This window comes from Ischnura elegans, chromosome 10, assembly GCF_921293095.1.
Source record: "Ischnura elegans chromosome 10, ioIscEleg1.1, whole genome shotgun sequence".
NCBI lineage: Eukaryota > Metazoa > Arthropoda > Insecta > Odonata > Coenagrionidae > Ischnura > Ischnura elegans.
This window is the reverse complement of record NC_060255.1, coordinates 3,485,049-3,498,996: the sequence shown is the minus strand read 5'-3', so window position 1 is coordinate 3,498,996 and position 13,948 is coordinate 3,485,049.

Below are 13,948 nucleotides of genomic sequence, written 5' to 3'. Positions count from 1 at the left end.
GTAAAACTATGTTCGTTCTTTGATCTCGCGTATGTGATTGAAAATTCTAATATCATATCCAACAAATCGGTATCCAAAAACAATTGAAATGTTTCAAATGGCGTGATGTTACCGAAAGAGTTTTTCAAACGCTCTTGTAAGATGTGCTCGGTGTTTTGAGGTTTCGTCTGATAGATGGGAGAAGAATTTTTTACCCATTTTATTTCCTCCGTGTTTTTTCTGCGCTTTTTTCCTTTGTTCGTGTTCAGTAGAGGCTGAGTTGGTTCTTCCATTCCGGGGATGGTTTTTGAAGTATGAATTTCCAGCTTACCTACGATGTCTCTCGGTGTTGTCTGGTCGGTGTCGTTCAAAAGCATGACATCGTCGTTGATGTCTTCCTCGTCGGACAAAGGATCAACCTCTGGAGGTAGGACCACAACGTCAGTTGGAGATTCATCGTTCGCCTCGTCAGTTTCGTCAGTTGCCTCAATTTCCTCTAAAACTGACACGATTTCTTCCACAGTAGTGAATGTCTTAGAAAAACTCATCTGTAGAAAAGTAACAGGAATCAAGAGTATGTCAGCCAAAAGGCTGGTCTGTGACAAGTGAATACTTCAAATATACTTTAAATAACGCAAATGCTAAAATACGAAAAACAATCATAATAATCCAAGAAAATCAACTTATGTACGTACCTTGAACACACTCGGAAAGTAATTATGTTCACAGGAGGTATCGTTATGCAACCCGGGAATAAGATAAGGGAAAATGCAAGGATAAAACACGAGGATAACAAAGCCAAATAACTGGAAAATGGTAACACATATGCAGGCAAATTCTAGAGAGAGACTAAAAGCCAAGCGCGGCAGAAAGAAACAGACGGTGTCTCGCTCGAAGTTCCACACGCAGATAAGCTTGTAGAACAATGTAGCAGTCCTTCTGCCCAACGTTGCGAAAACGCAACATTAATTTCAACTCTGAAAATTGATACTTTGTAACTAATTTTATCATCGAAAATTATTCTCATGATCATTTACAAAGATTAAACTGTTATTATCAAAGCAGTGAATAGAAACAATGTTGGATAGGGCTTAGAATTTTTTTTTTAATTTTCGTCTCAAAAAAAGTGCTCGGAGTAGCCATATTTGAAAAATCATAACAAAAAATAAAAACAACATAGAACCACAAATGACCAATTATTACGTAAAGTAAGTGTAAAACTACATAGAAAAAAATATTGAGCTAACTAAAAAAATTTAAGATTCTAACTGTTCTCCATCAAAATTAATGTTGCGTTTTCGCAACGTTGGGCAGAAATGGGTTAACTGAGGTGCTTTTCTCTTGAAATCCGCATTATCAAGTTTTGACACCTTTGCGTTCATTTTTTTGGCATACGTTGTCCTGCGTTCATTTGTTTAGCATACGTTGTCCTTTCCATGACACTAAGCGCACAATGAGGTTAAAAAAATTAAAATAATTTATAGATACATCAACATATTTCAATAAAGCTATTGTCTTCGTAGTATCAAGTGATTTTATGAAGTCCCGTGACAGCAAATGCCGGTGTTGAAATATCATGCATATCTAATTATTAAGTGGAACGCAACCGGAGCCTTTTTAAAATATCTTTCCCCATCTTATTTATTTGAAAATGACATATGACGCAGTGTTTTTTAGAAAAAATTATAGGGCATATATACAATGTTTTTCTTCTTATTGCAATGCTTGTATGAAATATCGTTTACAGTTTCTACTGGGTTTTTCGCATTTAAATTTGAAATTTTTGTGTTTATGGTATGGTTTAATTCCGCGGCTGCTTCCGATTGCAAAGCTCTCGTAATTCAGTTTGTCATTTCTGTGTCCTCGGAATTGCATAATTTTCCTCACATGTCTTCCTCCTCGTCCTCCAGCGATCTTAATAAACTTTGTGTCCATCTTTTCTGTTTTAAGTTATCCTTGATTTATGCATTGAATTGATCTCTCATTGTTGCCGTCATTTTCGAGTTCCGCCGTGGTAAACTGCCCGTGTTGATGTTGGTGTTGGCCAATCTTTGCTGATTATTTGAATCCCATGATAAAAGGGTCTCTCATGATGACAGATAGTATTCGGCCTAATTTGGAGTGAATCTTTAATATTTAACATGATGAAGGCACTAGTCTATTTCCACTCTTCTTTATTTAAACCAACGGTCCTTGAAATTGGCGCGTAATGCATATGGATGGCTTGCAACGGCATTATGTGCCGAAATCTGGGTCGGTAGAAATAAATAAATAAATGTGTAGACAAGCGCTTTCGTAATGTTGAAAGGCCATAAACGGGCGGGGAGGTAAAGGTAAATATTTTTTTAAACGTTACGAATTTCTTTCTCCCGTGGAACGTATCTACTGTATGAGTAAATCCCTTTGCGTTCTTCCTTTTTGAAATCTTTTTGGCTTTAAGGGAAGAATGAAATTTACTCCTATAGACAATGCTTTGTTGGACTTTATGCGCACCTTTTTAGTATGTTTATTTTACACTCGATTTTCAAAGTTTCTAAGTCACCCTCAAGTTACAGCACGAACTTAATTTGCTGCAAATGCTTTCTTCATTTTCCGGTTCACTAGGAGAGGGCATCAATCATGCAGATATTTTAAATTAAATTATCCGATTTTCGTTGTTGATATGCTTTTTATTGATGAAATTGGACCTATATTTTTTCTTCGGAGGCAAATGCTTTTACCATCGCGTGCTTCAATGATGCTTGGAGTGGAATTGCGCGGTATTATTCCCGGAATGCATCATGCCTTTGAAAGACGAATGGATATCGGGCAGAATGGAAAAAGTACTCCTTTTTAAAGGAGGTCGTACAACTATCGCATCGCATTCTCCGCACAAGATGGTGGGATCCAGCGATTTTTTTTGCGCCTGAAATATTCCTCGAGAAGAAAGCGATCCTTTTCGCATTCATGTTGCTCCGCATTCACTCCGGGCGGACTCCTCTCCTCTTCCTGTACGAGACGTCTCGACTTGACGTGGTGCTTCCTCTCAAGACTTACCTTCCCGGTCCAACTCCTTCCTCCTTCTTCACTCTTCCGAAAATATTACCATACCTTTTTTTGTGTCTGGACATAGTTCGTCGTCCAGTCTTTGTTTTGCGATGTCTTCCTAGTTTTTTTTAACCTTTTTAGTAAACATACTCATATTTCTTTGTTTAAACTTTCGCGGGTACACGCCATGTTAAATAAAAACTTTTGGGCTATGTCGCCGCGTCAATTTTTGGTGATTCCAACGTTTCCCGACCGATGCTGGTCGCTTTCTCAAGGGATTCTTAGAAAGAGAAAAATACTTGGAATTGCATGAAATGTTGTTGGAATTGGTTCTTGGAAAGCTGTTGGAATGGTCGCCTTCTCAAGGGATTCTCAGAATGAGAATGAGAAAATTACCAGGATCGGTCGGGAAAAGTTGAGGCCACCCAAAAATTGACGCGGCGACATAGCCCAAAAGGTTTTATTTAACATACTTATATTTGGTAAAAATTACAAGATTCGGCATATCATTCATTGTTAAAACAATTTCTGGCAATTTTCAACGATTATATAATTTATTCCAACCTAGCTTTCCATGTCACATCATCGTATTCAAGGTGAAGGTGAAGATAATGTAGTACGGTTATAATCCTGGAAAGAAAATCCAAAAAAGTATCTATATAACAGCGGAAAATTTCCACTCCATCATGCTAGAACATTCGGATTTTATTGGTTCATTGCTTTAATCATTCAGGATACCTGCATGTAAATACTTTATGAGAAACTACCACTGCAGCAGAGGCGTATCAGTCAAAATAAATTTATTTACTCTCTGCTATAGTTTGCTACTTGAATTTAACTGATTTCTATGCAATGATTTCTAAAATGGCTCATGTCCACCTGTATTTGAAACGATTAGTCTTTTGCTCGTTTTCTTTAGGAAAAGAGAACTGTTGTTTCGGTTTATAAAAATCAATGAATTTGAATGAAATGGAGAGTTGTATGCAGTTCTGGGAAAATTCTCAAGATGATGAATGCTCTAATAGCTTTCAAAATCTACAGTGCGTATGTTTTTTGCCGCAAAACTTTGCTGAATTCACTTACAGCGTATCGGATATCACAGCTTCAACTACATTAATTAGGGTCAATACTATATTTTTTGAATTAATGGCATAAAATAAATTTTATAATAAATAATTATTTGTTCCTCTTAGCTATAATTTATGAAATGAATTTGAATTGATGTTTTATGAATTCAATTTCAATTCGTCAATGAGGAAAAACATTAAATCGATGAAATAAAGCTCCTCTCCGCCTCTTAGGTTTGAATCTTGTCCATAATCTAGCACCCTTTTCTTGCGGGAGAAATTTAGGATGGAATTCCAATGCATTTTCATTCATTTTTCGCCATTTGGACAGCAATTACCTTTTCATATGCTTGCGGATGGCGCAATAACCCTTTCGGGGTTCAAAGGTAACCATTCAGATATCCCTTGAATTTACTCACAGAAATCTCATACTTTCGCCCACTTTTCAAACTTCGTTCTATTCCTAGTCATCTTTAGAAGAAATTTTCAATCTATTAAATTTTTATGAAGGTATTGAGTAGCCTTTTCCACCCTGAACATTTTTTTACTCCTCAAAATACCGATGTTTACATGATCCTGCTACCATCTGTTGGACACTGAGTGAAACAAAAGAAAAGAGAGAAGCGTAGACCGGAACTTGCACGAATTTGGGACGATCATTGCAGTCCGGTTTGACGCACAAAAGTAATCTGAGTTGAACTGGGTAAATTTTTAACCGAAGCCGTACGATCGTGTGGTGTGGGGTGGAAAGGGGCAGAATCGGCGTTCGAATTTCTAGTTTTCATTCCTGCGTTAGGAATCGAAGATTACATGCATCAATATTTGCATGCCGTTTATTATTTCATCACTTGGAGCACACCCCAAGTTATTCCATGCGTAAACGTCCATTTCGAATTCTATGAGCATGTGTATTTACGCATTCGAATTTGTTGAAATGTGTGCATGTGCCACCATATTTCAGTGCCGTATGATATTTCCACTCCAGAGGATGAATTTGTCTCTCCTCTTTCTTAGCCTTGCGACGCTGGGCCCATAATGAGTGAGCAATGCTTAAAATACCTCGGCCCGCACAATGAGTGAACGCTGTCCGGGAGCGAAAATATTTAAATGCTACGCGGAGAGAGGCAAGGTTTCTCTGCTTGTCGCCTACCTTGCTCTGGCTACCTCGATTTTTTGGTCCGACTAACCTTAGAAGTATATTATTTTTTTCCTTTTCTTTTTATTCTCGACTTTCTCTACCCTTTCTTTTACTCGACGGAGAGAGCGAGCATATTTTTTTAGCATTTTTAATCATCGTCATAATCTCTGCATATTTCAGAAACGAACGCGCCCGGGATGTTTTTAGTATTATTTGCTGTTCGCCGTCCATTCGTCCGTCCTTCGCTTTTATTTCGTTCCCTTCCCTTCTCATTTTCCTCTCTCTCCCTCTCTCTCTTACGCGCGGCCGACCGTGTTTAGCCTGCCTTCCCATCATCCCCTTCTAAAACCTCCCCACCCACTACACGTGACCTCACGTCACGTTTTTAATCCTGGTCGCCGCGCCGGCCGGCCATCGTCCACTGCGTCCCATCTTTACGCGTGACCATCCAAATGCCGGCGCTTCTCGCCCCGTTTACACTTTTCATATCTCCGGGAGCGGCGCGGGGAAGTACATGCCACACACACCCCAGCCGTCTCTCCACCGAATCGTCTGGGTCCTATCCGCTTTGCCCTTTCCCCCTCTTAAACCCTCTCTCAGGTCGTGGTTTTCAAATAAAAACGCGTGCATATATCTCCGTCCCAAACCATCATCTTTTCGTGCGCAAGTGGAATAACCCCTGGGTCCTTTTACCGTGGCCTCACTCAAATCAAAATTATTATTTGTTCGGCAAAATAGCAGATTTATATATAATCTCTATAGTATCAGGCTCAACTTTGTGGCAGTTAATTTCAACAATTAAAAAGAACAAACTGTGTATTTATCCACCAATTTACCCAAGTATCACGAAAATTAATTGGTGGATAAATACAAAGTTGTTTTTTTTATTATTTAGCAGTTGCAGTATTTCAGAACAATTACCGGAAACTTATAAAAGTGATCGGCACGAGCCGGCAGTGACAGAGCACGAATTCGCAGGGATCGCAATCGATCGAAATTGATAAATTCGGACTCACTGCTAAGGTTGGAAATATCAAAGCCATCATGAAGCCACCGAAATCAAGGAAAAACACATTCTCATTATTGACACCGGATTAAAGATAATTAATGGATTAAACGTCATCATAAACATTTCTCCACCCCCCACTTCAGTTATCTTTAGATAGAGGAGGGAAAATATATGAGTACAAAACCGGGAAACATTTGCCTTGCCGCAAGTTGCATAGAATTTCATAATTACTCTATATCACCTAAATGACGAGTTGAAAATGGGATGCTCTCATTTTTATCGAGTAAATGCCTATAAAGCCGTAAGTGCTTATAGTAAATCTCTCTCATTTGAAATAAATCTTAAAAATCACCAAATACTATCATTTCCCAGCACTTAGTGATGAGATGTAGGTATCTCACTAAAAAACAAGCCTCGGGTGCATCACGCGGCATAAACTCGAATTTCCAATTCCGTAGAGTCCTAAAGCCCTGGCCCGGAGGAAGAGGGGACCGGATTGCAGTCTAATACGGTGCCAGGTAAAGCAAGTCACAGAAAAGTGGTTACTATTCCTCGCCCTCCCATTCTTGATAGACACATGAGCATCCCATTTCCAACTAGTCATCTAGGAAGTGCAGCGCAAATGTTAAAATTCGAAAGGACTACATGAAGCAAGTAACAACGCACGCGTTCAAGCGCACGGGCGTAAAATTATGTACACCAAGGATGAAAATGGCCATAAAAAATTAATTTGGCGTAGCTCGGATTCGAACCCGGATTTCCCAATAGCCGGTAAGATGTGGTATAACTAATAACATGCCTCACCAGCAATTGGGAGGTCTGGGTTCGAATCCCAGCTAAGCCAAATGATTTTATTGGCGAATTTTATCATCGGTATTTTGTATGTAGGTTTGTGTAATAAAAGTCCATTTTATGACTTAATTTATTTAATTTTTCTTGTGGCCAATTCTAATACAGATCTCTTAAGAAACTTATAAGAAATAAATACAGACTCTTTAATTATTATACAGATCTCCTTTACCTAATGATTGAAACTTTGCAAAGACCATTCTATCAAGCTGTCTTGAAAAATTCTAAAAAAGTTTGATGAGTAAGGGAATTTCGGTTTGATATTTGGGTGTCCCTCTTTCAACCTAACCGGACCATGTTATCCCATCCGAATTTCTCTTTCAACGGAGGTTAAACAGTCCCTCGGGAGGTTTGAAATGAATGAGCGCACATCCCTTCGTGTGAGTTCCAACCCTTTTGCTTCTGCAATGCCTTCCTCCTTTTCATCTCTGTATGCTCCGTCCGCCTTTCCTATCATCCTCTCTTACCCAGTTTTGCTCCTAAGCAGCTCCAAATTGAAAGATGCAATTTTTTTAAATTGATGTATTTTTATCTACATTAAATGTATACATGAATTGCGAGCTATTATGTGTTACAAGAATAAATAGAAGCACATATGTATATCTGTCATAATGATTAACCCGGCAATGAGCTCGGAAAGAGCGGCGGAAATGAGCTCGATGCGAAAAATTTCCAAAACTTTTTTTCAAAAACCGTAGTGGGTTTGAAAGAGTAAATTAATCTCGTTAGTTTAATAGCGTCTATTTTAACCTGTAAAGTAATGAGATATCCAGAAAATTGACAGAAAACTTAGGGAAATCTTCGTCACTGTAAAAGTGATTTGATGCTTTGAGATTTTAAACGTCATACACATGGTGCTACGTAACAGCTTAGTTAATTTTTTAAACATAACGGGGTAAGACGTAGGATGTATGGAGAAATTACCGGGGAAAATCAACTTTGGCTTAAAAATCAACGAGTGATTTTTCCTCAAACTTCTATGTATACGTGGTGCTGCAATTGCTTAAACTACATACGCGTCGCTATTCATCTGTATTGGTTTTATACGTTTTGTTTAACTGCTTGTAATCACATTTTATTCCGAGATGAAGGGATTTTCCGGAAAATAGATTTTATACAACAGGTATACTTCCAACATCCTCTGGAATGCGTAGAAAAGTTAAGGAATTTAATTTGAATATTTGGTATTCGAATTTTCAATGCCCTTCCTCGCTCTTTCCAACCATTTCGAATCGGCCGGTCCTTTGCCCTTTTCACGTGGGTCAAGCAGTCCTTTCCGTGGTTTGAAAAAAACAACTTTTTAATGTATATTTCTGGTACATCCGTTGCCTTTTCGAATGCCACGAGAATCGTCCGTTTTCTTCGGTCCTTGTCCTTTCCCCGTTGCCTTCCCTTCACTCAAATCTCCCTCTTATTCAATCTCGCTTCCCTCATCGTCGCTAGGTCGTGTTGCGTTTTTTGCGAGTGGTTTTTCCTTTCGGACGGCAGGACAGTAAAACGGTCCTTTGGCCCTCGCCAACGCACCTGGCGCGTAAAGCGGGCACGTTTGATTTTAGAAGATCCCGTTAGCATCAGCACGTCAGAGAAATTAGGGACTTTGCCTTTAGTTATATCATAATTTCTGAGCAAGTTGTCCCTCTTGGTGGTAAGGGAAATTTGTAATGCAGAATTATAGGTGCTGTCACGTATATTAGTATGCGAATCGAAAAAAATTAATTACTCAATGCATAGATTTTTCACCGGCCAGTTTCAGTATGTTACTTCATCCATCGCTAAAAATTATTCATATCTATTGTAACTTGAGGAAACTGCATTGCATTGAAGCCGGTAGAAATAGAATTTTCAGTTAACAAATTAACGGTATTTTTCTTCGATCTTGATGGCATTTGGTCAAATGTTTCCTTAAAATATTCCTTTCATTTGAAAGCAAGTAACTTACTCTCTTCTATAAATTTAACTAATCGTGAATCTTATAGTATCGATAGAAACTGTTATAAATATATTGTGGGTTTTAGGTGAGATAGTATTGATACACATTGTGATATAGTGAGAAAACCATTCTTGGCTAGTTTGATTTCTTTGTGGACGATCTGGAACAAAAAGTAAGGTAACATTTTACCCTTTTTAAATATGATTTATCCAAATGAAAATATGCGCTAAAGAACATGGGCTTCCGCTGCTGCTGTAATCCAAGAGGAGTAAAGCTCTTTTCTGAATTGAAATACTGATATTTTATAGAAATCGAGTAAAAGGGAGAGATTTCTAATCTGTTTCTTCTATGGAATGCTGTACCTTAATTCTGTTCCCTGTTTCTTTCGCCTGTAGAATTATTTCCAATCAATTTAATCTTTTTTGAATTTCATCACTACCGTTGGGAGAATTGATTCGCTCCTTGATCAGCTCTAACTCAATATAACCTCGGCATTGTGATGAACTGCTGCTCAGAATGGACTTCGTTAAAAGGGCTTCATTTATTCCCCGGGCCCTTTCGCTACCGGGCGTGGGATTCCGAACGCTTTGAATAATGATCGACTCAACCGTCTTTAGCATTCGGTGCAAAGGAGAGAAATTCCGATGTTTGAAACCCGTCACTCCACACGAGTGTTTCCTCTTAGCAACCAAAATCTCTCTTCCCTGCTCTCCAATTCGTGGGCAACACATCAGGCGCGCACATACTCGCATAAAATTGAAAAATTTCCATGTATTTTTTTTCGCAGCGTACGCGGAATTTCTTCTTTCATTCTCGCATTATTATTAAGAGAGTTGGGTGGAATGTTTTTGAGGACGCCCGATTATTTAAGTGATAAATGTTTTTTTATTGCTTTCAATTTCTCTTTCCTCCCGGCGATTTATGGATTTTTCATAACTGTCCCGTTGATTCTTAAATTTCAAATTTAAATATTTTATTCCTCGAATATTTCTCACTTGTGGAGGTGAGCATATTTGTACTCTTTTTACCTTGTGCCTGATTATTGCACTTTGCAATGAACGGGAAAGTTTATTATTGAAAGAAAGGAATTCAAGGTATGCAAATCTTGTTTTCCAATTTTCAATCTCGGTACATAACTTATCAGGAAGGCGATCTTCGTATATTTCCGTCTATTTTATAGTGTTAATAAATTTATTATTTTAGGTATAGTAGTGACGACTATGTAACTCATAGTTGGCGTAATCCGTTCTTTCACTATAGCTGACTTATTTTTATCTCTAACCAATGGCATTAACTATGAATTGAAAATGCGAACTGAAATAACCATGGTCTATTAAGCTTGATTAGTTGGAAATTTTTTCAAATAAAATTTATGTCTTATATTAATCGTAGCAAAAAGTATTTTAAAATAAATTTTATTTTTTTCACAACATTTGTTTTTTTACTTTATAAGCACCGCGGTAACGCAAGTATCTTCTACCCATAACCATGATCTATCCAGCATGGGAGATATTTCCTCCAGATTTTGTCCCACGGCAGACATAATATCACGCAGATACATGGCAATTTTTGCAAATACTAGGGGAAGATATTGATGGAATATTCTCGCTACTATTTATTTTATTTTCTAACTTCCCCGTAAACAGCACATGGAGGCCTTTACTACGGAGGATTAACAAAGCACAACACAAACATCCATGCCCTGGTAAGAGACCACCTGCCCAGGCGGGATTCGAACCCACGACCTACTGTTTGGCAGACGAGGACTTCACCCCAACCGCCACCGAGGCCGGAAAACTTTACACGATAATGTACTAAGATGGCTGTACAGATTCGTTTGCCTTAGAATTAGATACGTTATCATACTAATTTACATACTATTTTATCGGAACTGTATATATATCGCGGTATATGAGGTTCTCGCTGTCCCTATATCCCGCGGTCCCGCGGTATCTGTTCCTGATTGCTCGAGCAATCTTAGTCTTATACGTAGCCTCCGAATCTCCTGCGTTTTCCCACCGAATTCATGTAACATAAGTTCAACGCTTTGAGTTCATTCGTAGAAGTTTTGACGGAACACGTAACTTTTCTTTGTATTTGATCAGTTCATTGAACAAATCTTTCTTCGCTGGATCGCTGCTTATTCAAGCTGTGGCCTGGCGATTGCGAGGTATCAACTCTCTTCCGCTGTTTCATCCGAAACCAACACACTGCAACTATCCTACTTTCTTCAGGACTTTGCACGAAACATATTTGTTCACTACGATATGTTTGGCGTCGCTGCGACTCCTATAAAGATGCCGCAATCCGATGCTTTTGTGTAAGCGCCATCCACAATGCATGCTAGGAAATAGTTGGACGCTCACGCATGATATTTACGGCCGTGAATTTCCACTGATTTAGTTCTACGCCCCACTTATGACTATATTCACGAAGTTTATTTTAAATTCAATGGTGGATTTACCAAATCGATGTGTTAATTTATTACGCCATTGACCACAGCTTCCTCAGCATATAAACGTGTTCTCCTGCTAATTTCGCAGCTGAGGCAACTTATGTACATAAAATGAACAAAAGACGGCCAATTGCGCTTCCTTCTAGGACACTGAATCGTGTTCTCTTCAAAAGAGCTATTCCTTCAATTAAACTACTTTTTCTTGCGATCAATCAAAAAGGCGCTCAGTCAATTTTTTTTTCGTTAAACCCTCACTTTCTATAAGTCTTGACTGCACCTTGTATAAAAGTTATTTTTTTCAGGTATTTTTTGAATTCATTATTAATATCTGGAAATAAGGTGCCAACTTTTTATTTCGATGTATCCGATGTGAGAGCATCGCAAAGAAAACGTATAAAAGGGCTTTGTTTCGTTGTTTCAGAAGTATATCGAAAGCTTTAGAAGATAGCGTGAGTTTTCTGCGAAGTCCCTAATCACTATGAATACATCCGCATTATATATAACCAGCTGGTGTACTAAAGTATTACTGGATTTTCCTGCTGTGAATTGGGCGTAAAGGATTGTTGACGTAGATACGGAGCAGCAGTAGGCAAATATAACACCTATGGAGGTGAAAGGAAATGAAGGCCCAAGTCAGGTCGGAGAGAAAGGTGGATAGGGTTGAGAGATGAATTGCAGGGAGAATGAAGGAAAGTGGAGGAAATGTGAGGAGGAGGGGTTTTGTGTGTGTGTGTGTGTGTGTGAATATCTCTCCTTTCTTTTTTTCTTCTCTCTTCTCGGGCCTCTCATTCCTCCTCACTTTTCGCTTCAACGATCGATGTTAGGGTGGAGTATAAGGGTGTTGTGGAGAGGTCGCTGTTTAAGGGGATGAAGAGGGAGGGAAGAGGAGGTGGCCTCCTGCTTTCTTTTTCTTTTTTTACCTCGACTGGAGTGGGAAATTACGAGGAGGATCAAACGGTGGGGGCTAAACAGGGCGAGACTCCCTTTAAAAACTTCTCCCGTCGAGCGAATTAATAAGCGGGCCAGGGCCGCTTTCTTTCCTTTTAGGAGCTGAAGGAGTTCTACCGCTACTCTCGTGAGTATAGGATGTTAGATATTGTTGGGGGTGAGGGAAGGAAGGAGGGGACAAGGCTAAAAACCCGTTGGAAGCTACTGAAATTGGCGTATCTTGACTTATTATGAGCAATAAGGATTAATGACGTATTCCTTCAACATTAAAGCACAGGTGCAACTCTCGAATCATTACACGGTTACTGGGATGGATATAAGAACGACTGAACTTGATATGAACCTGACTATTTTGATGACGAATCGCAATAGCCACTCTCGAATTCTACAGGAACCATGGAACTAAGCCCTGCTCACAACAGCTTTACATGACTTTACTTACGTCTAGACCTTTACAACCTGTCTTCGGTGATGTTCTTTCATATCTGGAGGAAAATGTAGTTTTCTCAACTGATCCCAGCATGGGCGTACCCAGCTAGGGGAAGGGGGAGGGCAGCTGCCCCCCCCCCTCTCTATAGGCAAAAATCGCTTAAGAGTTTTAGCAAAATCAGTACTGAATTGAAACGAAAGTATACAGCAAATTTTCTTGAAACTCACGAAAAATAATATATATAAGTATAATAAACGTAACTAAAATAATGCTATTTTTTCAAGGAAATAGTTTTATGAATCCCATGGCTTGCCCCCCTCCCCCTAGTTGTGATCCTGGGTACGCCCTTGAATCCCAGTCAAGTTACCCCAATTATTTGTTTTTAATTATATTCCCGACAGTGGCTCATTAAATCGTTTATCCATTGAGTCCTTCTCGGGCATATAGTGTCCAAGTATCCCTTTCTTCTGTTTTTCTTCTATAATTTTCCACTATGCACTCTATCCGTTCATGTAGTTTTCAGCACAAGGTCTTGAAGGCTCCGAATATTTTCTAACCAGCTTTTTTCACTGTGTATCAATAGACGCTCTTTTTGAGCCTACAACTCCATAGTTACGCCTAGTCAAGTGAAGTTGTTTTTGACCAGTGCTCAAAGGTGTTTGCTGATGGTGATGCATGACCTTTCTTTCTCTCTCTCTCTGAGACGCGTTTTTTCGAATGTAGATAGGATGGCCGGGGTGTGCGTGAGGCATGCTGTTCCTTGTATTTTCTTTGTTCATTCATTCTCCGACGACGTAACTTTCCCCAGATGTTCCTCGAAACATATTACCCAACCCTTTCGGGGAGGTATGCTAATGTTTCGATATGAAAACCTCGGGACTGATGCGGGAATAAAAGTTTGACTTGATGAATGAAGTAGATTTAGGCATCCGTTCCATCTTTTATGCTTTAGATATTGACCCATACCTTTCTTGGGAAATTTATGGGTCACTGTTGTGTTTTATGTCTAGCTGAGCGGTTCTGTGGATGTTCATGTATGAATATATTGGGGTAAAGATGAATCATCGTTAATATTGAGAGAAGAAATCTTGCGTAGACTAGGAAATGTGAGAGGTT